Source organism: Phyllobates terribilis, unplaced genomic scaffold (genome assembly GCF_046119375.1).
Source record: "Phyllobates terribilis strain yellow unplaced genomic scaffold, ASM4611937v1 Scaffold_2__4_contigs__length_985480577, whole genome shotgun sequence".
NCBI classification, from domain to species: domain Eukaryota; kingdom Metazoa; phylum Chordata; class Amphibia; order Anura; family Dendrobatidae; genus Phyllobates; species Phyllobates terribilis.
The window spans coordinates 909,904,947-909,931,653 of record NW_027362762.1 but is presented as its reverse complement, the minus strand read 5'-3'; positions in this window follow the sequence as shown (position 1 = coordinate 909,931,653).

Genomic DNA, 26,707 nt, shown 5'->3' with positions numbered 1-26,707 from the left:
TCTTTAAAGTTGAGCAAAAAAGATTCACATGATCTTGTTCTATTAATTTAGTTCATGACTTTGGACCATTGATGTTTGAAGCTGGACACCCCTTAGACCCCTTTCCCTCTGCAGCTAATTTTTGCTCTATTTTTCCTCTCCTTCTTCCAAGAGCTAAAACTTTTTTTATATTTCCATCCAAATAGCTGTATGACAGTTTTGGGGTTTTTTTGCGGGACAAGTTGTGGTTTTCTGTGATACCATTCATTTTATCATTTAATGTACTGAAAAATGAAAAAAAAAAATCCAAGTTGGGTGAAATTTGTAAAAAAAAATGCAATTCTGTCATGGTTTTCTCTGTTTTGCGCACATTCTATGGTAAAAGTTATTCTGAATCATGATTCTCCAGGTCAGTAAGATGATACCAATACCAAAATTTCCATTTTCCAAGACCCCTAACGTTTTTGATTTTAAATTGATTGAGCTGAGAAAGTGCTTTTTTCTTGTGTAACCAGCTGACAGTATTATTTTTGCCTATATTTGACATTTTAATCTGTTTTTATTGCTTTTTTTTAGGGAGGAGTAGTGACCAAAAACACATTTCTTGCGTTTTCAATTTTTTACAGCATTTACCGATCGGGTTAATTAATTTATTTTTGATAGATCATACTTATGAAAGTGATGAAACCACATATGTGTATTTTTTTATTTTTTGTATTTTAAAATTTTTCAATGGGGGAAAAAGGGTTGGTTTATATTATATTTTTGGTTTATTTTAGATTTTTAATTTTGTTTTAAATATTTTAAAACATTTTATTCTTGCTATTTTAATTTAACTGTTAGTATTCTTAGGGGAATTATACCTGCCATTGTCCTATTGCTTATATTATATACTGCAATACCTCAGCATGTAAATGAGCTTCAGAGGAGTACCAAGATGGAGGCAACAGGGGCCTTCGGCAGGCCCCTGGCTTCCATGGTGAGCCATTGGCACCCTGCATTCACGTCTCAGGGCACCAATGGAAACTGGGAAGCACGCACAGCTACACGCCTTCTAGAGTTTGACACAGCCCTTTAATTGCTTAAAAGCTATGGCCAGAGCTCATCTGGCTGCTGAATATTTAATTTAGCTAGTATCTGCTGTATGTGGAGAGAGCTCAGCTCCTGAGCTATGTCCATGTGTGATCACACCCTTGCAATCACTTCCATGTATGTGATATTGCATTAAGGGGTTAACCAGTTCAAGACCCAGCCATTTATTCCTGGTCTTTACCAGGCACATTTTTTTTTTTTCTTACAAGCAATTTAAAAAGCAATGAAAATGTTTCCATTTTGGATATTCAAGTAATTTTTGAGATACAAGGGACTTCATTTTTATGTCCCTGTCATAATCTCTTAATTTTTTTTTGGGGTGGGGGGTGGTTGGTTGATATGGGTGACATTGGTGGAAAAATAAGGGAAAAAAATATATTTTTTACATTTTTTTTTGATGACCACACAGGACCACTAAAATTCATATTGACGCGTTATTTTTTTACATTTTTTTTATATTTTTATTACTTTATTTTACTTTTTTTAAACTTTTTTACTTAGTCCCACTATGGGACTTTCACTTTCTGCAGTCTGATCGCAGTTATAAGGTATAGCAGTGAAGGATCACTGCTATACCTTATGACCTGTCAGCCCTGCAGAAACTATCTTGCTAGCGCCCGGTGACCTGGATGTCGTCATGATGGCATTGGGTCACCATGGAAATGATCGGGACCCCGCAATGACGTTGTGGGGTCTCCGATCCAAGAGCAGAGGGGATTTTGTCCCTCTGCTCACTCACTAAATGCTGTGATCGCAGCGATCACAGCATTTAGGGGGTTAAAGGGCACTGAGTGTCAGGTGACAGCTGTCAGAATCATGGAGGCTTAAGGGGAAATTAAGGGTCACTGACCCTCATCCCAGCTCTAGTGTTCACAGTTTTTAATTTAGTCACAATACATAGGGAGTGTATGTCTAAAAAAAAAAAAAAAAAAAAAAAAGAGACAAGTGAGGAACAAGCGTTCATCATTAGTTAGCGGATTTTAATGATTTGGAAGGTAAAAAGGTCCTATACTAATTTCCATAAATTTTGCATTTAGTTACAGGAAACATCACATAATTATAACATAACATTGTAAACATTATCAATCGACCATTCATGGAGAACAGGAACGCTTCTGTTGCCATGACATGTTTTCATTAGGGTTTGCAAAAATAATAGAAAGGAAGGAATTTCAGGATAATTATATTTACGTATAGGTTCGGTCTGAGGATATATCACTTAAAGAGAAATAATCTTCTAGCTTGTATACACACTTTAATATGACGTAATTGCCGGAGCTTTAGGGTTTATTTAATTAGAAAATGGATTTTGTAGCCGCTGTTTGTCAGGTGACTTCCCTTTGGTTGTCTGGAAAGTCTAAGCTGTCTCAGTATCAGATAATGGAGGCTGTTGGTAGACTTGCAACCTTTGCGTATACTGCCTTTTCCAAGCACAATTGCAAGATAAAAAATAATAAAATTATATATTGTAAATAAAATAAATAAATCCAATTTTTGAAAACATTTCAATCAGAGTCATCCCCTCCTAAGTATGTTTTACCTGGTTTCTGGGGTAAAAAATACACTGCTCAAAAAAATAAAGGGAACACTCAAATAACACATCCTAGATCTGAATGAATGAAATATTCTCATTGAATACTTTGTTCTGTACAAAGTTGAATGTGCTGACAACAAAATCACACAAAAATCATCAATGGAAATCAAATTTATTAACCAATGGAGGCCTGGATTTGGAGTCATCCCCAAAATTAAAGTGGAAAAACCCACTACAGGCTGATTCAACTTTGATGTAATGTAATGTCCTTAAAACAAGTGAAAATGAGGCTCAGTATTGTGTGTGGCCTCCACGTGCCTGTATGACCTCCCTACAATGCCTGGGCATGCTCCTGATGAGGTTGCGGATGGTCTCCTGTGGGATCTCCTCCCAGACCTGGACTAAAGCATCCGTCAACTCCTGGACAGTCTGTGGTGCAACGTGACATTGGTGGATGGAGCGAGACATGATGTCCCAGATGTACTCAATCGGATTCATGTCTGGGGAACGGGCAGGCCAGTCCATAGCTTCAATGCCTTCATCTTGCAGGAACTGCAGACACACTCCAGCCACATGAGGTCTGACATTGTCCTGCATTAGGAAGAACCCAGGGCCAACCGCACCAGCATATGATCTCACAAGGGGTCTGAGGATCTCATCTCGGTACCTAATGGCAGAGAGGTAAAGAAGAACCCCAAGATCACTGTTGCTGAGCTCCTGAGATGCAGTAGGGAGATGGAAGAAAGTTCCACAAAGTCAACTATTACTGCAGCCCTCCACCAGTCAGGCCTTTATGGAAGAGTGGCCCGACGGAAGCCTTTCCTCAGTGCAAGACATATGAAAGCCCACATAGAGTTTGCTCAAAAACACATGAAGGACTCCCAAACTATGAGAAATAAGATTCTCTGGTCTTATGAGACGAAGATAGAACTTTTTGGTGATAATTCTAAGCTTTATGTGTGGAGAAAAGCAGGCACTGCTCATCACCTGCCCAATACAATCCCAACAGTGAAATGTGGTGGCAGCATCATGCTAGGGGGGTGTTTTTCAGCTGCAATTGAGCTGGAAGACTGGTTGCAATTGAATGAAACATGAATGCGGCCAAGTACAGAGATATCCTGGATGAAAACCTCTTCCATAGTGCTCTGGACCTCAGACTTGGCTGAAGGTTCACCTTCCAATAAGACAATGAACCTAAGCACACAGCTAAAATAACAAAGAGTGGCTTGTGAACAACTCTGTGACTATTCTTGACTGGCCCAGCCAGAGCCCTGACCTAAACCCAATTGAGCATCTCTGGAGAGAACTGAAAATGGCTGTCCGCCATCGTTCACCATCCAACCTGACGGAACTGGAGAGGATCTGCAAGGAAGAATGGCAGAGGATCCCCAAATCTAGGTGTGAAAAACTTGTTGCATCATTCCCAAGAAGACTCATGGCTGTACTAGCTCAAAAGGGTGCTTCTACTCAATACTGAGCAAAGGGTCTGAATACTTATGACCATGTGATATTTCAGTTTTTCTTTTTTAATAAATTTGCAAAAATTTCTACATTTCTCGTTTTTTTTCAGTCAAGATGGGGTGCAGAGTGTACTTAAATGAGAAAAAAGTGAACTTTTAGAATTTACCAAATGGCTGCAATGAAACAAAGAGTGAAAAATTTAAAGGGGTCTGAATGCTTTCTGTACCCACTGTATATATATAAAGATAGATAGATTGATAGATAGATAGATACCGTAGATGCAGTAGATAGATAGATAGATAGATAGATAGATAGATAGATAGATAGATAGACAAAATTCACTATTTTGTGATAGTTGATGGTTTAGAAATTCTGAATTTCACTACTTTGTCTATGCTTTCACTGCACAGAGTAATATTTTACAACTGCAGAGCTTACTGCACTCCTCTAATGTTTTGCATTTGGGTCACTGCAAAACCATATATTTTACTATAGATACAAATATGAAGAATAATGTGTTCCTCCTGCATCTTTCCTGGCATGGACTTCTGGCATTAGCACATTGCTTTTATTTTAAGGAGATTAAAATATATAATGAAAGCAGTATAATGCAATAGTGGTCATCTCCCTCATATTGCTCTTAGAAGATGGTTAAGTCAGTACACCATTTACTATTCACAGACAGAAATATATACAGTATCTATAGCTAAATAGATGCTATAGATATAAAAATGAATTTATGTTGTCTGTTCTTTCTCCACATCCAAATAACTGGCCCAATCAGCACCATATTTGACATATAGGTAAATCAGACTCTTCTGAAGATTTTACACCGGGTTTTAGCTCCAACAGTTATCAGTTATTGACATTCTCTATAAAAAAAAGGAATACAAAAGCAAAAATTAATTTACGGCCAAACTACTAGACTGATCCGACACATATTTATCAAATAGGTAGATCAGGAACTATGGAAAGTTTTACACGAGGTTTCAACTCTCTAGGATCTACCGTTATTAATATATTCACAGAAAACGGTGCACAACCACAAATAATGATTTACACCCAACAACTGGATTAATATGCTCCAATTTCAGCATGTAGGTAAATCAGGTGCTTAAGAAGGTTTTCCACCAGGTTTAAATTCTCTAGCATCTATTGTTCTCAACATACTTGCAAAAAAATCCCTTGGTCAATCAGGGTTGCCCCCCACATTCTACAGCTCCTGCACCTCATCCTCCACCTCCTCTTCAGCCTCCATCTCCGAAATGGCCACATCAGTCACAAGCTGGAAGCACTGCAGCACTGCCTCGGCCAAGCGGCAACAGACTGTGCTCAAGCTAATATGCTTAGGTGACAAACCGCACAATGCTGAAGAGTTGTGGACAGCTCTGAAAGAGAAGGCAGATATGTGGGTGACACCACTGAACCTACAGGCAGGCATGGTCATGTGTGACTATGGCCGAAACCTGGTGGCGGATCTGAGGCGAGGTGAGCTCACACACATACCTCCTTCTCCGCATCCTCATCCTCCACCACCATATCACCAACATATGTACCATATGAACATTCCTACGTCTCTTGCAAGGGGCATTGGACTTCCTCCAAATTTTTGGCAGCCGTTGCTTCACTGCATTAGCAAACACTGTGGGAGACTGGAAGGGCTGGTGCATCTCAGAAAGTAGCCATTTAGTGTATGTATTAAATATGAGCAAATAAAGTTGAGTGCAATTGAATTCTACTTGCATTTTACAAAAATTCACATTCGCACAAATGCAGATTTTTTTGTAATTTGCGTCTGTGAGGACTCTTTGGCTGCCATTCTACTGAACCATAAAGGGTCATCAAAGAGTCAAAAAATAAAAAAAATCCTTATACTCACCTCACTGCTCTCCTCTCTAACTCCTTCATTGCTCACGGTCACTTCTCTGGACCTCATCACATCTTCTGATTACCGCCACTTGTGCTGAAGTCCCTGTGCTTCTCACACTAGGCCGGCACTTTTGGCTCTGATGAAACCTGGGAGGGTTCTGCACTTGCATGCATAAAATCACGGCGCATATCATGACATCATGCCATCGTGAACCCTCCCAAGCCTCATCAGAGCCAGAAGTGAAAAGCCCAGGATTTCAGTACGAGCAGCAACGATCAAAAGTTGCAGTGAGGAGCAGAAAGTGGCAATAAGGCATGGAGGGGCAAGCTAGGTGAGCGTTGAGATGTGTGTAAGTATATTTTTTATTTTTTACACTGTAGTAAGACCCCAGAGCATAACAAGAAACATTCAATTTGCAGTGAGTATCTTCTTTGTGCATTGAATTTCCTGGGAAAATCAGAGGGAACAGTCACATTTAAAATTTGGGCTAATCTCTTCTCTGTAGGGTCTAGGGGTCTAAAAATCTATCATTACAAAAAAATCTATCCTAGATTTGGAGTTGACGTCTCAAAATGTTGATTTTTTTGGGGGTTTTAAAGTGAACCTGGCAGTTGATACATGCTGCCCGATCCACTGGCACCGCTTGTTCAGTCTCCAGTATGGCTTTGTCCCTGGTGGTTTATAAAGTATGTTTTCTCTGAAACTCCACAGTGTATCAGGGTCAAACATACCTGGCGGAGTTCGTACAGCCAATACCTGATACATAATGCTCGTGGATCGGGCAGCATGTATCAGCTGTCTGGTTAACATTAATGTATGTGATTTAAATTTAATTGAAAGACAATTGATTGAGTTGGGAGTGAAGCCAGATGACCTTGCTACATATATGAGGCTGCGTGGCCGATGGTCCTGCTAAGATAATTGCACATGTGTGGAAAGGTCGAGGCAAATAACGACTATGGATTATAAATATAAACTCTAGAGACTTTTGGGAAAGTAGTACATATACAAAGCAGGGTACACCACTAGAAACATATACTAATTAAAGGTGCTACATCATTTTTAGGATTAAACTGCATATATGAGGAGAGAGGAAAAGACAATACATGAGGTAAGTGATGATAACACCTAATGGTAAAACATATATTTATTAAACACCATGGAAAATGGGAAAGCAAGGGCGGGTAGGGGAAAGGGACAAATTAAATAAATGCGTTTCTACCCAACAGTTATCATGATGAACTTTCAGGGACAGGTATTGGTGGTGCGTATTCTGAAAACGGTATCTTTCCATGCATTGGAATGAAAAAGATAAAAATCTCAAAATCAAATGAGATTCCCCAATATAAAAATTACATCTATTAGAGGAATTGAAAATTAAAGTACGCAGACGGTATTGATTTCATAATTAAAGGTAAAAATCAAAGAGGATGGAATTAGGCAATGATTAATATATTTCTGATGCAAAAGTACAAACTTGGCATCAAAAATCTGCCCAACTAACCAAACAACAATCAGTGGAATTGATTACCAATTAAGATAAGTGACCACAAAAATATCAAGTACGCCATAAAAATTGTTACTGGATGTCCAGGTAATAAATATACCATGCTCAATAGCTACAAATACTGTATGCTGCCCAATATGGAATCATATAGTGTATTATTAGAGCAAATGTTGTTTCAAAAATATAAATCTACAGTGATATGATGTAAATAATATTGACAATATAGGGGTAATGCCCCATTGTTAATACATATTGAAAGGGGATGCAGAACATAGAGATGAAGCATTGCACAGTTGAATTTGAAATCAACTTACTGTGTATTTCTATTCTGAAATAATAATAATAATAATTGTATGGGTTGCAGGGGTCAAGATGTCACACTGCGACCCTAGGCATCAGTGAAACTGATGGTTCCTGTGGGTGTGTGTTACTGTTTGACTCTGGTATCCCTCACTCATGCCAGTATGATGACATATGTATGATGACATAGGAACCCCCTGTTTATGCAGTACACAAGCAATATCTCAGTACACTTTGTTAAAAGAGAACATTTTTTATTGTTGAAACTTATATAATGTATATAAACAGGGTTAGACTGGCCCATCAGAGAACTGAAGAATCCCCCGGTGGGCCCTGGCTTCTCCGTCAGAAGAGTTCATAGTGCAAACCTTGCAGATGCTATGGGACTCTTGAATGGGGGGAGAAAGGTGGGCCCTCAAAATCAAATCCTCTGGTGTTCTTCAGTCTGACACTGTATATACAGTAGGTAGAAGGTACAAAGCTTAGTATACGCATCATCTCCTGTTTTATACAAAGTCACAGACATACCAGTTTTAAGTGGTGACATATAGTTTGCAAACGATAGAGCAATGTGTGAGGGAGACCTGGGCTGGTCTGATCAATCATATTTTCTTTTCCATTACGTGGACAGCCACTTGGGTGAGCATTGCTTGTCTGGGGAATAGATGACACCAGGATACACTACAGAAAGAAGACAAGTCTGCGAAGGCAAGGTGATGCTCTGGGCAATGTTTTGCTTGTATACCATGGGTCTCTGGATGTTACTTTGTCACGGACCCCTAAACATTGGCATAGAAAAAGTACCCCCCTTCATGGTAACATATACGCTAATGGCAGTGACTTCTTTTAGCAGAGTAACGTAACCTTCCTCTATACAAAGTGTTGACTTTCCTCTAAATTTTCCAACTCTCAATCAAATTACGGTAAGCATTTGTGGGATACGCTAAAAACGCAAGTCCAGTCTATTAAAGCTCTGCCTTGCGACTAATAGCACTTTAAGTGGTTGGCCGACCATCGCAACTAATCCCTGGAAAAGAGCAAAGCTTTTGAAAATTACCCATAAAGTTGCGGCAAATAAATTGGTCACAAATCAAAAGTATTCCAAAGTCTTCAAATGCACTGAAAAACATATATGACACTCATCTCTTTTCCTCACCCAGTAACTTCCTTCACTGCTGTCCTGTCACAAACTATTTGTATAGCTTATTTAGTGTTTTATGCCTTTCTCTCCCTATCTGTATGGCTAATCTGTGAGCTGTGATGTCCTCTCACTGTCCAGAGTCACCAAAATAATGTATGCTGTATTTCCTGCTTTTGCTTTTATACAGGCTACCATTGTCATATCTGAATGGCTGTCCTACACCATATGAAATAATAGTTACAAGGTATTTAGAGGAAGTCTGTTAGAGGCCATATGACCCCTTTCTGGTTGATGCAATCTTCTGTAATGTGTAAAATGGCAAAGCAAATTGCTAATTGTTCAAATTTGCCAGATTTGATTCCCATAGAATCAGTTTACTCATCTCTACTTACGTCTGTCCTCTGGGACCTCCATGATCCCAAGAAACACCAAACCCAGAGCATGGCTGATGGACTCTAAAAGGACTAGTAAAAAAGTTCTTTAACATTTTTGTTTTATTTAATTCATCTTTTTTTTTGCAGCTTTAGCTATAAATATCAAATGGAAACACAGAAACATTAGCATTTGCATTTATATATTGCATTAAATCATTTATGTCTTCAAGTAAGCCGTTTCATTGCTCTATCTACTTAATCATCGCCTCTCCGAAAAAAATAACTTCTTTCATTGAAACTAATGTCAAGAAATGGGGGTGGTGCAGATTCAATTTTTCAATTTACGTTCGCTGCCAATCATCCGCATTCATATAAATACCATCCATCATATGCATTGTAATAAACGTGACTGCAAAGTATAGGAGACAAAATGCTTCTTGTAATTACAATCTGAAGGTGCACCTGTTACCCGAAGTCTAAATTTAACCCAAATGTAACATAAATAGGAGAAGGTTAATTTTTGGAGACAGCACAACAGAAGGGAAACAATTAGTAAAACAAAACTACGACCTCTTTTTAAATGTCACTGACAAATTTTCTTTGACGGGCCAATTCACGTTGTCAGTACATTTAATTACAAAACTGAGGTCTGTTTGTTGGCGGGTGATCGGGAAAGGAGCCCGCGTCTCAGAGGGAGCGACAGTTACATGGAACAGTTAGAAGAAAAGGGACGAACAAACAGGATAGTGATTTATAGCAAACACAAGTCAGCGCACAAATGGAGACAAATGGTTTCACGTGGGAGGTGGCGGAGTAGGGGGCAGATACTTTGCATTAGACCCTGGCGCATTACATCCTGACGCTGGCTCTCTATGACAGAGAAATTGGACCTTAACTCTATGACAAACATATTAGATCATGTCTCTCTCTGATAATATTAGACCCTGACTCTCTGACAATATTAGACTCTGACTTTCTGACAACCATATTAGACCCTGACTCTCTAACAACAATCTTAGACTTGATTCCTTGACAACCATATTAGAACCTTACTTTCTGACAACCATTTTAGTCCCTGACTCTGACAATATAAGACCCTGACTTTCTGACAATCATATTAGACCCTGACTCTCTGATAACAATATTAGACTCTAATTCTCTGACAATCATATTAGACCCTGACTCTCAGACAACCATATTAGACCCTGACTCTCTAAAACCATATTAGACCCTGACTCTCTGAAATCATATTAGACCCTGACTCTCTGAAATCATACTAGACCCTGACTTTCTGACAACAATATCAGACCCTGACACTCTGACAACCATTTTATACCTTAAAGGGGATGCTCACTACTAGGACAACCCTTTCTTGATCTAAATGTTTGATCCTGATAAAATAAAAAAGCTTATACTCACCTCCAGTGGTGTCGGCACTCTCGGTCCAGGGGCTCCCGTGCGGTTGTTGTTACACGTCAGTCAGGAGCCTACTGTCTCCGCTTTCTGCCGAATTGAACGTGAAGAGAAGGTCCGGGCTGCAATTGATCTCTGACTTCCTCTTCATGTTCAATCAGTACGAAGGCGGGGACAGTGACGGCAGATTGGGTGCCATGAAACGTGTCACAACAACCGCACAGGAGCCCCAGGACCACGAGTGCTGAAACCGCTGGAATGGTGCTGGCACGGGAGGTGAGTATAAGCTTTTTATTTTATCGGGGCCAAGCTTGAGGTATGACAAGGAGATGTCCAAGTAGTGGACAACTTCTTTAACTCTCTGACAACCATGTTAAACCCTGATTATCTGACTAAACATTTTACACTCTGACAACAATTTTAGACCCCGTCATTCTGACTTTTCAGCCATATTTGGTTTTTTGACTCTTACTCCCATTTTAGCCTCAGATTCTTTGACAACGATATTCGACAATCACTCTCTGAAAAATTATATTGTACTCTAGCGCTGTGAATTTAAAAACAATAAGAGACCTTGATGTTATGCTATGACAACTATATTGGATGCAAATCCTGACATATTGACTGTTTGACAACCTGTTGAGGTTGACAGTGAGTGTGAAATTGATGATGACTAGTGTTGAGCGAGCACTAAAATGCTCGGGTGCTCGAAGCTCGGGCCGAGCTCACCATGATACTCGGGTGCTCGACCCGAGCAACGTGCCCAATATTAGCCTATGGGAGACCTGAGCATTTTTGGGGCGGCACCCCCGGCAGTCTGTAGAAAGCCTAAAAAGTGCCCAAAACGATAGTGACAGTGCTCAAATGACATGGGGACAGCATGGGGATCGCCCCAGGAAGCATTTCTGACCCCCAGGTCACTGCTGTCAAGTCAACAATGTGGCCAGAGGAAATAAGCCACTTTTACGGGCTCACAATAAAACGTTCAAAAACGAAACTGAAACTGTTTTCCTGTGAAATATGTTAAGGGATTTCCTTTCCAGGGTAAAGACTTGTGTATAAGGTAAAATAAATAACCAAAACAAAAATACTGCACACCTTGGGCTATGTTCACAAGTAGCATTTTTTATGCATTTTTGCACTTTTGTATTGCTTTCAACCGTGACAAATGCATTCACCGGGAAATGTCATTTTAACATTTTACAACGTTATCTGGCCATGTGCTGTGTGACACATGCATACAGTGCTGAAAAGACATGGGAACAGCATGGGGAAGACCCCTGGAAGCATCTCTGACGCCCAGGTCACTGCCTAAAAGTGTGCCCATCATAAGTGATCCTTGCCGCATCAGAAGATGCAGACTTGCAACTATCCCTGTGCAAGTCCTTGTCCCAGGGCAGTGTTCAATTGTACCTCCCCCATTCCTTACAATGCAAGCGGAAATATGCAGCCAACCACCCACCCACTCACAGGCTGCAATACTATACTGCTAGCATGCACTTGAAATGGGGCCTTTTAGTTTGGAGGAGGCCGAAGCTGGCCACTACCTCATGGCTGCGTCGGCGGCGTGGTCTCCATACTCAGTCCCCAGCCGCCACTATTTGTCCCGGGAACCTTCCCCACACTTTTCTTAGCCTGATCTGCTTTATGGCAGCATTGGATGAGCCCACCAGACAACCAAACTCCTCCGGTGAGCCCTGGCTTCTCCATCAGGGGAGTTGAGAGTGCCAAGGTGAGGAGCATGATGATGATGATAGAAGTTAGCATCTGCTTTGTTTTCTTGGAATCTGCAATAGGATGGAGAGGGGGCGCCAATAGCGCTGTTACCCAGACAAGTAGTGGTATAAAGGAAAAAGGATGCTCACCTTGGTGAGTTGTGAATTGCACAACTCATATGATGGTATAGTGGAGTGCTGCAGGAGACACCAAACCTCAAGGGTCTAAGTACCATAAGTTGTGGATGCAAGAAAGTGCCAATGATTCCGCGCTCCTCTGGGTCAAAGGAAGTGAAGCAATACCCAGTGCTTGGTTAAGAATCCATTTATTTAGAAGCTAAAATAAGACTCGTTTCGTGGACGTCCTGTCCACTTCATCAGTGCATAGCTTGTGTCAGGTATAGCAAGGAGTGGACATATATACCGTATTTTTCGGACTATAAGACGCACTGGACCATAAGACGCACCCCAAATTTTGGGGTGTAAAATAGGAAAAAAAATAATTTTTATAAGATGGAGTCCATCTTATAGTCTGATTAGGTATCTTACCTGTGGGGTGGTGGAGCAGGATCGCAGGTCCCTCCGTTCCCTGCCTCAGGAACCCGGCGGCAGCAGAAGAGGTGAGATGCCGGTGTCTGGTTGTGGCCTGTGGACTGGGGCTTGGCCTGGTCTGTGGACTGGGGCCTGGCCTGGGGCTTGTGGTTGGGCCTGGGGCTTGTGACGGGCCTGGGGCTTGTGGATGAGCCTGGGGCCTGGCCTGTGGCCTGTGGACTGGGGCCTGGCCTGTGGCCTGTGGACTGGGGCCTGGCCTATGGACTGGGGCATGGCCTGTGGATTGGGGCCTGGCCTGTGGACTTGGGCCTGGCTTGGCCTGTGGACTGGGGCCTTGCCTGGCGAATGGAGCCTGGCCTATGGACTGGGGCCTGGCCTGGCCTGTGGACTGGGGCCTGGCCTGGCGCTTTTGGACTGGGGCCAGTACCTCTGCTGGTGTCCGGCGGTGAGGCAGAGGAGCCAGGGCCTCTGCCGGGCTGTGAGTGGTTTCCGGCGATGCGGCAGAGCAGCGTGTGCGGTTTCCGGCATCCTGAGGCTGTGATCTGCAGGAAAATGTCCGCCGGAGTTCCGGGTCGGCGCATGCGCCTGCTCCGGCGGCCATTTTCCCAAGGATTACGGCCTCTGGAAGATGGCCGCGACCACCGGAAGCCGCACACACGCTGCTCTGCCACACCGTCGTACACCACTCAGAGCCCGGCTGAGGCCCTGGCTCCTCTGGCTCACCGCCGGACGCCACTCACAGTCCGGCAGAGGCCCCGGCTCCTCTGCCTCACCGCCGGACACCAGCAGAGGTACAGGCCCCGGCTCCAGCCGCATCTCACCTCTGCCGCCGCCGGAGGACCCTGCGATCCCCGCTCCACCACCACCGGTAAAGTACCGTTTGGACCATGAGACGCACCCCCACTTTCCTTCCAAATTTTGGGGAAAAAAAGTGCGTCTTATGGTCCGAAAAATACGGTATACAAAAAATGTGAAAAAAACTGGCGCCAAAACAATGTGGCCGTTAAGGCAGAAAAATACAATCAATAAAAAGGCATAAATTTGAGTATCCATCAATGTATATATGCATCGGGAATAAAATATTGCTAGCATGATTAAAAATTAATTAAAAACAGATATAGTTCAATGCAAAAAAAATATAATAAATAATTAAAAAAATATATATATGTATAATTCCTGAAGCAGGAATTGAACCTGTTGTATTGCGATCAACTGGATCATGTTTAGATCCTAATCATGGTACAACCCTCTTAGCCACGGGTGCTCATATATATTGTGATTGATCTTGTTCTAATAGGAAGTAATAAACGGATATTAGACGATATATCTAACTTATATGTACATACTAAACAAAATAATTTTAATTCTTCTTATAAAAGAATATGTGATCGTATCTGCAACATGAATAACTTCTTTAGGAGTGTGTCCGTATTATCGGTGTAGCACTAGAGAATAGTCGTGCGCATTAATGTTCACTAGGTGGTATGATAAGCACTCAAAGTGTCCTAGGGAATGTTGCAGACTACTGGGAATAGAATGCAATGATCATAAGAAGAAAGGAAACTTAACTCAGTGCCAAAACCTGGATCGGGACAGTGGATCAAGAACAAGCCAAGACATATGTTCCTGACCATATACAGGTAAATTATATTTGTCAGTGCTTTCAAATAAAAACCTCTGATATTTCATTGAGACCCCAAGGTTTCAAAGTATTTAGTTGATATATCCAGTATATCTCTTTCCTATTGAGACACTGAATTCTAGTTGGAGTGGTGCACGGAATATACTCTATGGGCATGATTTTAAGACGCCCAAAGTCTTTATTGTGAAAGATTGCCATATGTCGTGATAAACCATGTTTTAAAAAACCTGTAGCGACATTATGCCTATGAGAATTTAGTCTTTTATGCAAGGGTTGCATAGTTCTGCCGACATATTGCTTGGGACATGTGCATTCAATCAGATATATGACAAAATCAGTGTCACAGGACATATTACTATTTATTTGGAACCGTTCATTGCTTGATGTGGATGTAAAAGTGTCGGCTCCATGAGTAATATTCATGCAACACATGCAGTTCTTTTTGCCACATTTGGTGATGGTTTTATTCTTATTATTGATCTTGCTACAATCTAGAGTAGAAAGGGTGTGTATCCTACTGGGGGCTAAAATGTTCCTTAAAGTAGGGGCTCTCCTATACACAATGGAGGGTTTTTCTGGGATAATCTTCTTGAGTACCGGATCATTTAACAGAATATGCCAATTCTTCTGCAGAATATCTCTAAATGATTTATGCTGAAAATTGTATGTAGTGATGAATTTTATACAGTGCTCATAGGGCATTTTATCTGAATTAGATTTTAAAAGAAGTGAATTCTGGCTACAGGTATCCCTTACCCTTTCAAATGATTCGCCAACAAGATTTTTGGGATAACCCTGTTGTAGAAATTTCTGTTTCAGCATACCTGATTGCTCTGAAAAATCATTTTCAGAAGTGCAATTCCTTCTGATCCTCTGAAATTGATTGAAAGGAATATTACATAGCCATTTATGGTAGTGGCCACTGCTGCAGTGGATGCAACTATTCGCATCCACTTGTTTTCTTGGAATGCAAGCGTAAGAGTGCAGCCAGCCACACACCCACCCCCAGACTGCAATACCATACTGCTAGCTTTCTTGCACTTGAAATGAGGCCTTTTAGGCTTGTGGAGGCAGACGCCGGCCACCATGTCATGGCTGCGTCGGCGGCCTGGTATCCATACTCAGTCCCCAGCTGCCCGGCGGCCGGGTGTCCACACTCAGTCCCCAGCCACCAGGGGGCAGCCGGGTGTCCATACTCGGTCCCCAGCCGCCCCTATTTGTCCCGGTGCGCATTATACACAAGCGCGCATACCAAAACATTAACTGTGCCCTCCCCAGTGCATTTAGTGGGAAGGACAGCCTAACCACAAACACGTGGACAAGTGAATGTGGCCAGGGATGGTCCATCTCACTAACGCCTTCAATATGGGTTAATATTGTGGAAGCCGGGACACAGTTGGACACTGGGATGCAACACGTCCTCCAGACATAGAGGATTACGGGTCCTGGGTCAATCAGGCTTCAACACAAAGTTCAGAAGGTAGACAGCAGCAGTGGCCGGCCTCCTACACAATGAGTAAATTATTCATGATCATGAGGCCATCCATCTCCTTAGCTTTCTATTCCTTGGAATGCAAGCGCATGTATGTAGTAGCGGCTAGGCCTGAGGTGGTCAGCGTTTTGGCGCATATCCTACCTCCTCCGAGGATTGCTGGATGTTTTCCTGCTACAATCCCAGTTCTATGACTCCCGTTAAAACAAAGCTCCAGGTGATGAATGATGGATGAGTTGGTGGCAAAGGAGAAAGAGCAGGAGGAACAGGGACCATTCACATCAATATCAGGCCAGTCAACCACACAAGTCTTGTAGGATATGTTTCTGTACCAAAAGGAGCAGTTCGGCTACACAGTTATAGGGCATACAGTGAGTGCAATGAATACCAAAAATTTTGAAGCACTCCAATGCTCCTTCGAAGTGACATGGAGGTCAGAGGGCCGTAACTAAACCGTTTTTTCCATTTATAGCAACTGGGTCTCCTGTACACTGTTGGCCTAAGCAGTGAATGGAAGGCTTTCCAAAAATTATGAGGAACTGCAATGCCCCTTGAAACAGACGTGGATTACAGTGTACTAAAAACCTTCTACCCATTATTGGGGAGTGGGTCTCCCTTAGTGTTCGCCTATGCATTGAAAAGCAAAAGCTGACTAAAATTAGGAGGAAATGCATTACCCGTTGGAATAGTCATGGAGGTTTGAGGTAATTAAAAAGAACATTTCAATGGTCCTTGGAAGATCTGCGGAATTCAGAGTGGTTTAACATGACGGTTTTAATGCCCCTTGGAAGAGACGTGGAGGTCACAGTAGCTTAAAAAGACGGTTTTAATGCCCCTTGGAAGAGACGTGGAGTTCACAGTGGTTTAACAAGACAGTTTTAATGCCCCTTGGAAGAGCTGTGGAGTTCAGAGTGGTTTACCAAGACGGTTTTAATGCCCCTTGGAAGAGACGTGGAGTTCAGAGTGGTTTAACAAGACGGTTTTAATGCCCCTAGGAAGAGACGTGGAGGTCACAGTAGCTTAACAAGATGGTTTTAATGCCTCTTGGAAGAGCTGTGGAGTTCAGAGTGGTTTAACAAGATGGTTTTAATGCCCCTTGGAAGAGACGTGGAGGTCCTAGTGGAATAAAAAGACAGTTTTAATGCCCCTTGGAAGAGACGAGGAGTTCAGAGTGGTTTAACAAGACGATTTTAATGCCCCTTGGAGGAGACATGGAGGTCACAGTAGCTTAACAAGACGGTTTTAATGCCCCTTGGAATAGACGTGGAGTCCAGAGTGGATTAACAAGACGGTTTTAATTCCCATTGGAAGAGATGTGGAGGTCACAGTAGCTTAACAAGACGGTTTTAATGCCTCTTGGAAGAGCTGTGGAGGTCACAGTAGCTTAACAAGATGGTTTTAATGCCCCTTGGAAGAGACGTGGAGTTCAGAGTGGTTTAACAAGACGGTTTTAATGCCCCTTGGAAGAGACGTGGAGGTCCCAGTGGAATAAAAAGACAGTTTTAATGCCCCTTGGAAGAGACGTTGAGGTCCCAGTGGAATAAAAAGACAGTTTTAATGCCCCTTGGAAGAGACGTGGAGTCCAGAGTGGTTTAACAAGACGATTTTAATGCACCTTGGAAGAGACTTGGAGGTCACAGTAGCTTAACAAGGCGGTTTTAATGCCCCTTAGAATAGACGTGGAGTTCAGAGTGGTTTATCAAGACTGTTCTAATGCCCCTTGGAAGAGATGTGGAGGTCACAGTAGCTTAACAAGACTGTTTTAATGCCTCTCGAAGAGCTGTGGAGTTCAGAGTGGTTTAAGAAGACGGTTTTAATGCCTCTTGGAAGAGACGTAGAGTTCAGAGTGGTTTAACAAGACGGTTTTAATGCCCCTTGGAAGAGACGTGGAGGTCACAGTAGCTTAACAAAATGGTTTTAAGGCCCCTTGTAAGAGATGTGGAGGTCACAGTAGCTTAACAAGATGGTTTTAATGCCCCTTGGAAGAGACGTCGAGGTCCCAGTGGAATAAAAAGATGGTTTTATTGCCTCTTGGAAGAGACCTGGAGTTCAGAGTAGTTTAACAAGTCTATTTTAATGCCCCTTGGAAGACACGTGGAGGTCACAGTAGCTTAACAAGACGGTTTTAATGCCCCTTTGAAGAGACGTGGAGTTCAGAGTGGTTTAGCAAGACGGTTTTAATGCCACTTGGAAGAGACGTGGAAGTCACAGTAGCTTAACAAGATGGTTTTAATGCCCCTTGGAAGAGACGTGGAGTTCAGAGTGGTTTAACGAGACGGCTTTAATGCCCCTTCGAAGAGACGTGGAGTTCACAGTAGCTTAAGAAGACAGTTTTAATGCCCCTTGGAAGACACGTGGAGTTCAGAGTCGTTTAACAAGAAGATTTTAATGCCCCTTGGGAGAGATGTGGAGGTCACAGTAGCTTAACAAGATGATTTTAATGCCTCTTGGAAGAGCTGTGGAGTTCAGAGTGGTTTAACAAGACGGTTTTAAAGCCCCTTGGAAGAGACGTGGAGGTCACAGTGGAATAAAAAGACAGTTTTAATGCCCCTTGGAAGAGACGTGGAGTTCAGAGTTGTTTCACAAGACAATTTTAATGCCCCTTGGAAGAGACATGGAGGTCACAGTAGCTTAACTAGACGGTTTTAATGCCCCTTGGAATAGACGTGGAGTTCAGAGTGGATTAACAAGATGGTTTTAATGCCTATTGGAAGAGCTGTGGAGGTCACAGTAGCTTAACAAGATGGTTTTAATGCCCCTTGGAAGAGACGTGGAGTTCAGAGTGGTTTAACAAGACGGTTTTAATGCCTCTTGGAAGAGACGTGGAGGTCCCAGTGGAATTAAAAGACAGTTTTAATGCCCCTTGGAAGAGACGTGGAGTTCAGAGTGGTTTAACAAGACGAATTTAATGCCCCTTTAAAGAGACATGGAGGTCACAGTAGCTTAACAAGACGGTTTTAATGCCCCTTGGAATTGACGTGGAGTTCAGAGTGGTTTAACAAGACGGTTTTAATGCCCCTTGGAAGAGATGTGGAGGTCACAGTAGCTTAACAAGACGATTTTAATGCCTCTTGGAAGAGCTGTGGAGTTCAGAGTGGTTTAACAAGACGGTTTTAATGCCCCTTGGAAGAGACGTGGAGTTCAGAGTGGTTTAACAAGACGGTTCTAATGCCCCTTGTAAGAGACGTGGAGGTCACAGTAGCTTAACAAGATGGTTTTAATGCCCCTTGGATGAGACGTGGAGGTCCCAATGGAATAAAAATACGGTTTTAATGCCCCTTGGAAGAGACGTGGAGTTCAGAGTAGTCTAACAAGATCATTTTAATGCCCCTTGGAAGAGACGTGGAGGTCACAGTAGCTTAACAAGACAGTTTTAATGCCCCTTGAAAGAGACGTGGAGTTTAGAGTGGTTTAACAAGACGGTTTTAATGCCCCTTAGAAGAGACGTGGAGATCACAGTAGCTTAACACGACGGTTTTAATGCCCCTTGGAAGAGACGTGGAGTTCAGAGTGGTTTAACAAGACGGTTTTAATGCCCCTTGGAAGAGACGTGGAGGTCCCAGTGGAATAAAAAGACAGTTTTAATGCCCCTTGGAAGAGACGTGGAGTTCAGAGTGGTTTAACAAGACGATTTTAATGCCCCTTTGAAGAGACAAGGAGGTCAAAGGAGCTTAACAAAATGGTTTTAATGCCCCTTGGAATTGACGTGGAGTTCAGAGTGGTTTAACAAGACGGTTTTAATGCCCCTTGGAAGGAATGTGGAGGTCACAGTAGCTTAACAAGACGGTTTTAATGCCTCTTGGAAGAGCTGTGGAGTTCAGAGTGGTTTAACAAGACGGTTTTAATGCCCCTTGGAAGAGACGTAGAGTTCAGAGTGGTTTAACAAGACAGTTTTAATGCCCCTTGGAAGAGACGTGGAGGTCACAGTAGCTTAACAAGACGGTTTTGATGCCCCTTGTAAGAGACGTTGAGGTCACAGTAGCTTAACAAGATGGTTTTAATGCCCCTTGGATGAGACGTGGAGGTCCCAGTGGAATAAAAATATGGTTTTAATGCCCCTTGGAAGAGACGTGGAGTTCAGAGTAGTCTAACAAGACGATTTTAATGCCCCTTGGAAGAGACGTGAAGGTCACAGTAGCTCAACAAGGCAGTGTTAATGCCCCTTGGAAGAGACGTGGAGTTCAGAGTGGTTTAACAAGACGGTTTTAATGCCCCTTAGAAGAGACGTGGAGGTCACAGTAGCTTAACACGACGGTTTTAATGCCCCTTGGAAGAGATGTTGAGTTCAGAGTGGTTTAACAAGACGGTTTTAATGCTCCTTGGAAGAGACGTGGAGTTCAGAGTGGTTTAACAAGACGGTTTTAATGCCCCTTGGAAGAGACGTTGAGGTCACAGTAGCTTAACAAGACAGTTTTAATGCCTCTTGGAAGAGCTGTGGAGGTCACAGTAGCTTAACAAGATGGTCTTAATGCCTCTTGGAAGGGATGTGGAGGTCCCAGTGGAACAAAAAGACAGTTTTAATGCCCCTTGGAAGAGACGTGGAGTTCAGAGTTGTTTAACGAGACGATTTTAATGCCCCTTGGAAGAGACATGGAGGTCACAGTAGCTTAACAAGACGATTTTAATGCCCCTTGGAATAGACGTGGAGTTCAGAGTGGTTTAACAAGACGGTTTTAATGCCCCTTGGAAGAGATGTGGAGGTCACAGTAGCTTAACAAGACGGTTTTAATGCCTCTTTGAAGAGCTGTGGAGTTCAGAGTGGAATAAAAAGACAGTTTTAATGCCCCTTGGAAGAGACATGAAGTTCAGAGTGGTTTAACAAGACGATTTTAATGCCCCTTGGAAGAGACATGGAGGTCACAGTAGCTTAACAAGACGGTTTTAATGCCCCTTGCAATAGACGTGGAATTCAGAGTGGTTTAACAAGATGGTTTTAATTCCCCTTGGAAGAGATGTGGAGGTCACAGTATCTTAACGAGACGGTTTTAATGCCTTTTGGAAGAGCTGTGGAGTTCAGAGTGGTTTAAAAAGACGGTTTTAATGCCCCTTGAAAGAGACGTGGAGTTCAGAGTGTTTTAACAAGGTGGTTTTAATCCCCCTTTGGAAGAGACGTGGAGGTCACAGTAGCTTCACAAGACGGTTATAATGCCCCTTGTAAGAGACGTGGAGGTCACAGTAGCTTAACAAGATGGTTTTTATGCCACTTGGATGAGACGTGGAGGTCACAGTGGAATAAAAATATGGTATTAATGCCCCTTGGAAAAGACGTGGAGTTCAGAGTGGTCTAAGAAGACGATTTTAATGCCCCTTGGAAGAGACGTTGAGGTCACAGTAGCTTAACAATACAGTTTTAATACCCCTTGGAAGAGACGTGGAGTTCAGAGTGGTTTAACAAGACGGTTTTAATGCCCCTTAGAAGAGACATGAAGGTCACAGTAGCTTAACACGACGGTTTTAATGCCCCTTGGAAGAGACGTGGAGTTCATAGTGGTTTAACAAGACGGTTTTATTGCCCCTTGGAAGAGACGTGGAGTTCAGAGTGGTTTAACAAGACGGTTTTAATGCCCCTTGGAAGAGACGTGGAGTTCACAGTAGCTTAAGAAGACGGTTTTAATGCCCCTTGGAAGAGACGTGGAGTTCAGAGTGGTTTAAAAAGATGGTTTTAATGCCCCTTGGGAGAGATGTGGAGGTCACAGTAGCTTAACAAGATGATTTTAATGCCCCTTGGATGAGACGTGGAGGTCCCAGTGGAATAAAAATATGGTTTTAATGCCCCTTGGAAGAGACGTGGAGGTCACAGTAGCTTAACAAGATGGTTTTAATGCCCCTTGGATGAGACGTGGAGGTTCCAGTGGAATAAAAATATGGTTTTAATGCCCGTTCGAACAGACGTGGAGTTCAGAGTAGTATAACAAGACGATTTTAATGCCCATTGGAAGAGACGTGGAGGTCACAGTAGCTTAACAAGACAGTTTTAATGCCCCTTGGAAGAGATGTGGAGTTCAGAGTGGTTTAACAAGACGGTTTTAATGCCCCTTAGAAGAGACGTGGAGGTCACAGTAGCTTAACACGACGGTTTTAATGCCCCTTGGAAGAGACGTGGAGTTCAGAGTGGTTTAACAAGACGGTTTTAATGCTCCTTGGAAGAGACGTGGAGTTCAGAGTGGTTTAACAAGACGGTTTTAATGCCCCTTGGAAGAGACGTGGAGTTCACAGTATCTTAACAAGACAGTTTTAATGCCCCCTGGAAGAGACATGGAGTTCAGAGTGGTTTAACAAGACGGTTTTAATGCCCCTTGGAAGAGACGTGGAGGTCCCAGTGGAATAAAAAGACAGTTTTAATGCCCCTTGGAAGAGACGTGGAGTTCAGAGTCGTTTAACAAGACGATTTTAATGCCCCTTGGAAGAGATATGAAGGTCACAGTAGCTTAACAAGACGGTTTTAATGCCCCTTGAAATAGACGTGGAGTTCAGAGTGGATAACAAGACGGTTTTAATGCCCCTTGGAAGAGCTGTGGAGGTCACAGTAGCTTAACAAGACGGTTTTAATGCCTCTTGGAAGAGCTGTGGAGGTCACAGTAGCTTAACAAGATGGTCTTAATGCCTCTTGGAAGAGATGTGGAGGTCCCAGTGGAACAAAAAGACAGTTTTAATGCCCCTTGGAAGAGACATGGAGGTCAAAGGAGCTTAACAAAATGGTTTTAATGCCCCTTGGAATAGACGTGGAGATCAGAGTGGTTTAACAAGACGGTTTTAATGCCCCTTGGAAGAGATGTGGAGGTCCAAGTAGCTTAACAAACGGTTTTAATGCCCCTTGGATGAGATGTGGAGGTCCCAGTGGAATAAAAATATGGTTTTAATGCCCCTTGGAAGAGACGTGGAGTTCAGAGTAGTCTAACAAGACGATTTTAATGCCCCTTGGAAGAGACGTGGAGGTCACAGTAGCTCAACAAGACAGTGTTAATGCCCCTTGGAATAGACGTGGAGTTCAGAGTGGTTTAACAAGACGGTTTTAATGCCCCTTAGAAGAGACGTGGAGGTCACAGTAGCTTAACACGACGGTTTTAATGCCCCTTGGAAGAGATGTGGAGTTCAGAGTGGTTTAACAAGACGGTTTTAATGCTCCTTGGAAGAGACGTGGAGTTCAGAGTGGTTTAACAAGACGGTTTTGATGCCCCTTGGAAGAGACGTGGAGGTCACAGTAGCTTAACAAGATGGTTTTAATGCCTCTTGGAAGAGCTGTGAAGGTCACAGTAGCTTAACAAGATGGTCTAAATGCCTCTTGGAAGGGATGTGGAGGTTCCAGTGGAACAAAAAGACAGTTTTAATGCCCCTTGGAAGAGACGTGGAGTTCAGAGTGGTTTAACGAGACGATTTTAATGCCCCTTGGAAGAGACATGGAGGTCACAGTAGCTTAACAAAACGATTTTAATGCCCCTTGGAAGAGATGTGGAGGTCACAGTAGCTTAACAAGACGGTTTTAATGCCTCTTTGAAGAGCTGTGGAGTTCAGAGTGGTTTAACAAGACGGTTTTAATGCCCCTTGGAAGAGATGTGGAGGTCCCAGTGGAATAAAAAGACAGTTTTAATGCCCCTTGGAAGAGACATGAAGTTCAGAGTGGTTTAACAAGACGATTTTAATGCCCCTTGGAAGAGACATGGAGGTCACAGTAGCTTAACAAGACGGTTTTAATGCCCCTTGCAATAGACGTGGAGTTCAGAGTTTTTTAACAAGATGGTTTTAATTCCCCTTGGAAGAGATGTGGAGGTCACAGTATCTTAACGAGACGGTTTTAATGCCTTTTGGAAGAGCTGTGGAGTTCAGAGTGGTTTAAAAAGACGGTTTTAATGCCCCTTGAAAGAGACGTGGAGTTCAGAGTGTTTTAATAAGATGGTTTTAATCCCCCTTTGGAAGAGACGTGGAGGTCACAGTAGCTTAACAAGACGGTTATAATGCCCCTTGTAAGAGACGTGGAGGTCACAGTAGCTTAACAAGATGGTTTTAATGCCCCTTGGATGAGACGTGGAGGTCCCAGTGGAATAAAAATATGGTTTTAATGCCCCTTGGAAGAGACGTGGAGTTCAGAGAGGTCTAACAAGACGATTTTAATGCCCCTTGGAAGAGACGTGGAGGTCACAGTAGCTTAACAATACAGTTTTAATGCCCCTTGGAAGAGACGTGAAGGTCACAGTAGCTTAACACGACGGTTTTAATGCCCCTTGGAAGAGACGTGGAGTTCAGAGTGGTTTAACAAGACGGTTTTATTGCCCCTTGGAAGAGACGTGGAGTTCAGAGTGGTTTAACAAGACGGTTTTAATGCCCCTTGGAAGAGACGTGGAGTTCACAGTAGCTTAAGAAGACGGTTTTAATGCCCCTTGGAAGAGACGTGGAGTTCAGAGTGGTTTAAAAAGATGGTTTTAATGCCCCTTGGGAGAGATGTGGAGGTCACAGTAGCTTAACAAGATGATTTTAATGCCCCTTGGATGAGACGTGGAGATCCCAGTGGAATAAAAATATGGTTTTAATGCCCCTTGGAAGAGACGTGGAGGTCACAGTAGCTTAACAAGATGGTTTTAATGCCCCTTGGATGAGACGTGGAGGTCCCAGTGGAATAAAAATATGGTTTTAATGCCCGTTCGAACAGACGTGGAGTTCAGAGTAGTCTAACTAGACGATTTTAATGCCCCTTGGAAGAGACGTGGAGGTCACAGTAGCTTAACAAGACAGTTTTAATGCCCCTTGGAAGAGATGTGGAGTTCAGAGTGGTTTAACAAGACGGTTTTAATGCCCCTTAGAAGAGACGTGGAGGTCACAGTAGCTTAACACGACGGTTTTAATGCCCCTTGGAAGAGACGTGGAGTTCAGAGTGGATTAACAAGACGGTTTTAATGCTCCTTGGAAGAGACGTGGAGTTCAGAGTGGTTTAACAAGACGGTTTTAATGCCCCTTGGAAGAGACGTGGAGGTCACAGTATCTTAACAAGACAGTTTTAATGCCCCCTGGAAGAGACATGGAGTTCAGAGTGGTTTAACAAGACGGTTTTAATGCCCCTTGAAAGAGACGTGGAGGTCCCAGTGGAATAAAAAGACAGTTTTAATGCCCCTTGGAAGAGACGTGGAGTTCAGAGTGGTTTAACAAGACGATTTTAATGCCCCTTGGAAGAGATATGAAGTTCACAGTAGCTTAACAAGACGGTTTTAATGCCCCTTGGAATAGACGTGGAGTTCAGAGTGGTTTAACAAGACGGTTTTAATGCCCCTTGGAAGAGATGTGGAGGTCACAGTAGCTTAACAATACGGTTTTAATGCCTCTTTGAAGAGCTGTGGAGTTCAGAGTGGTTTAACAAGACGGTTTTAATGCCCCTTGGAAGAGACGTGGAGGTCCCAGTGGAATAAAAAGACAGTTTTAATGCCCCTTGCAAGAGACATGAAGTTCAGAGTGGTTTAACAAGACCATTTTTATGCCCCTTGGAAGAGACATGGAGGTCACAGTAGCTTAACAAGACGGTTTTAATGCCCCTTGGAAAAGACGTGGAGTTCACAGTGGTTTAACAAGATGGTTTTAATTCCCCTTGGAAGAGATGTGGAGGTCACAGTATCTTAACAAGACAGTTTTAATGCCTCTTGGAAGAGCTGTGGAGTTCAGAGTGGTTTAAAAAGACGGTTTTAATGCCCCTTGAAAGAGACGTGGAGTTCAGAGTGGTTTAACAAGATGGTTTTAATGCCCCTTGGAAGAGACGTGGAGGTCACAGTAGCTTAACAAGACGGTTATAATGCCCCTTGTAAGAGACGTGGAGGTCACAGTAGCTTAACAAGATGGTTTTAATGCCCCTTGGATGATACGTGGAGGTCCCAGTGGAATAAAAATATGTTTTTTATGCCCCTTGGAAGAGACGTGGAGTTCAGAGTAGTCTAACAAGACGATTTTAATGCCCCTTGGAAGAGACGTGGAGGTCACAGTAGCTTAACAATACAGTTTTAATGCCCCTTGGAAGAGACGTGGAGTTCAGAGTGGTTTAACAAGACGGTTTTAATGCCCCTTGGAAGAGACGTGGAGGTCCCAGTGGAATAAAAAGACAGTTTTAATGCCCCTTGGAAGAGACGTGCAGTTCAGAATGGTTTAACAAGACGATTTTAATGCCCCTTTGAAGAGACATGGAGGTCACAGTAGCTTAACAAGACGGTTTTAATGCCCCTTGGAATAGACTTGGAGTTCAGAGTGGTTTAACAAGACGGTTTTAATGCCCCTTGGAAGAGATGTGGAGGTCACAGTAGCTTAACAAGACAATTTTAATGCCTCTTGGAAGAGCTGTGGAGTTCAGAGTGGTTTAACAAGACGGTTTTAATGCCCCTTGGAAGAGACGTGGAGTTCAGAGTGGTTTAACAAGACGGTTTTAATGCCCCTTGGAAGAGACGTGGAGGTCACAGTAGCTTAACAAGACGGTTCTAATGCCCCTTGTAAGAGACGTGGAGGTCACAGTAGCTTAACAAGATGGTTTTAACGCCCCTTGGATGAGACGTGGAGGTCCCAGTGGAATAAAAATATGGTTTTAATGCCCCTTGGAAGAGACGTGGAGTTCAGAGTAGTCTAACAAGACTATTTTAATGCCCCTTGGAAGAGACGTGGAGGTCACAG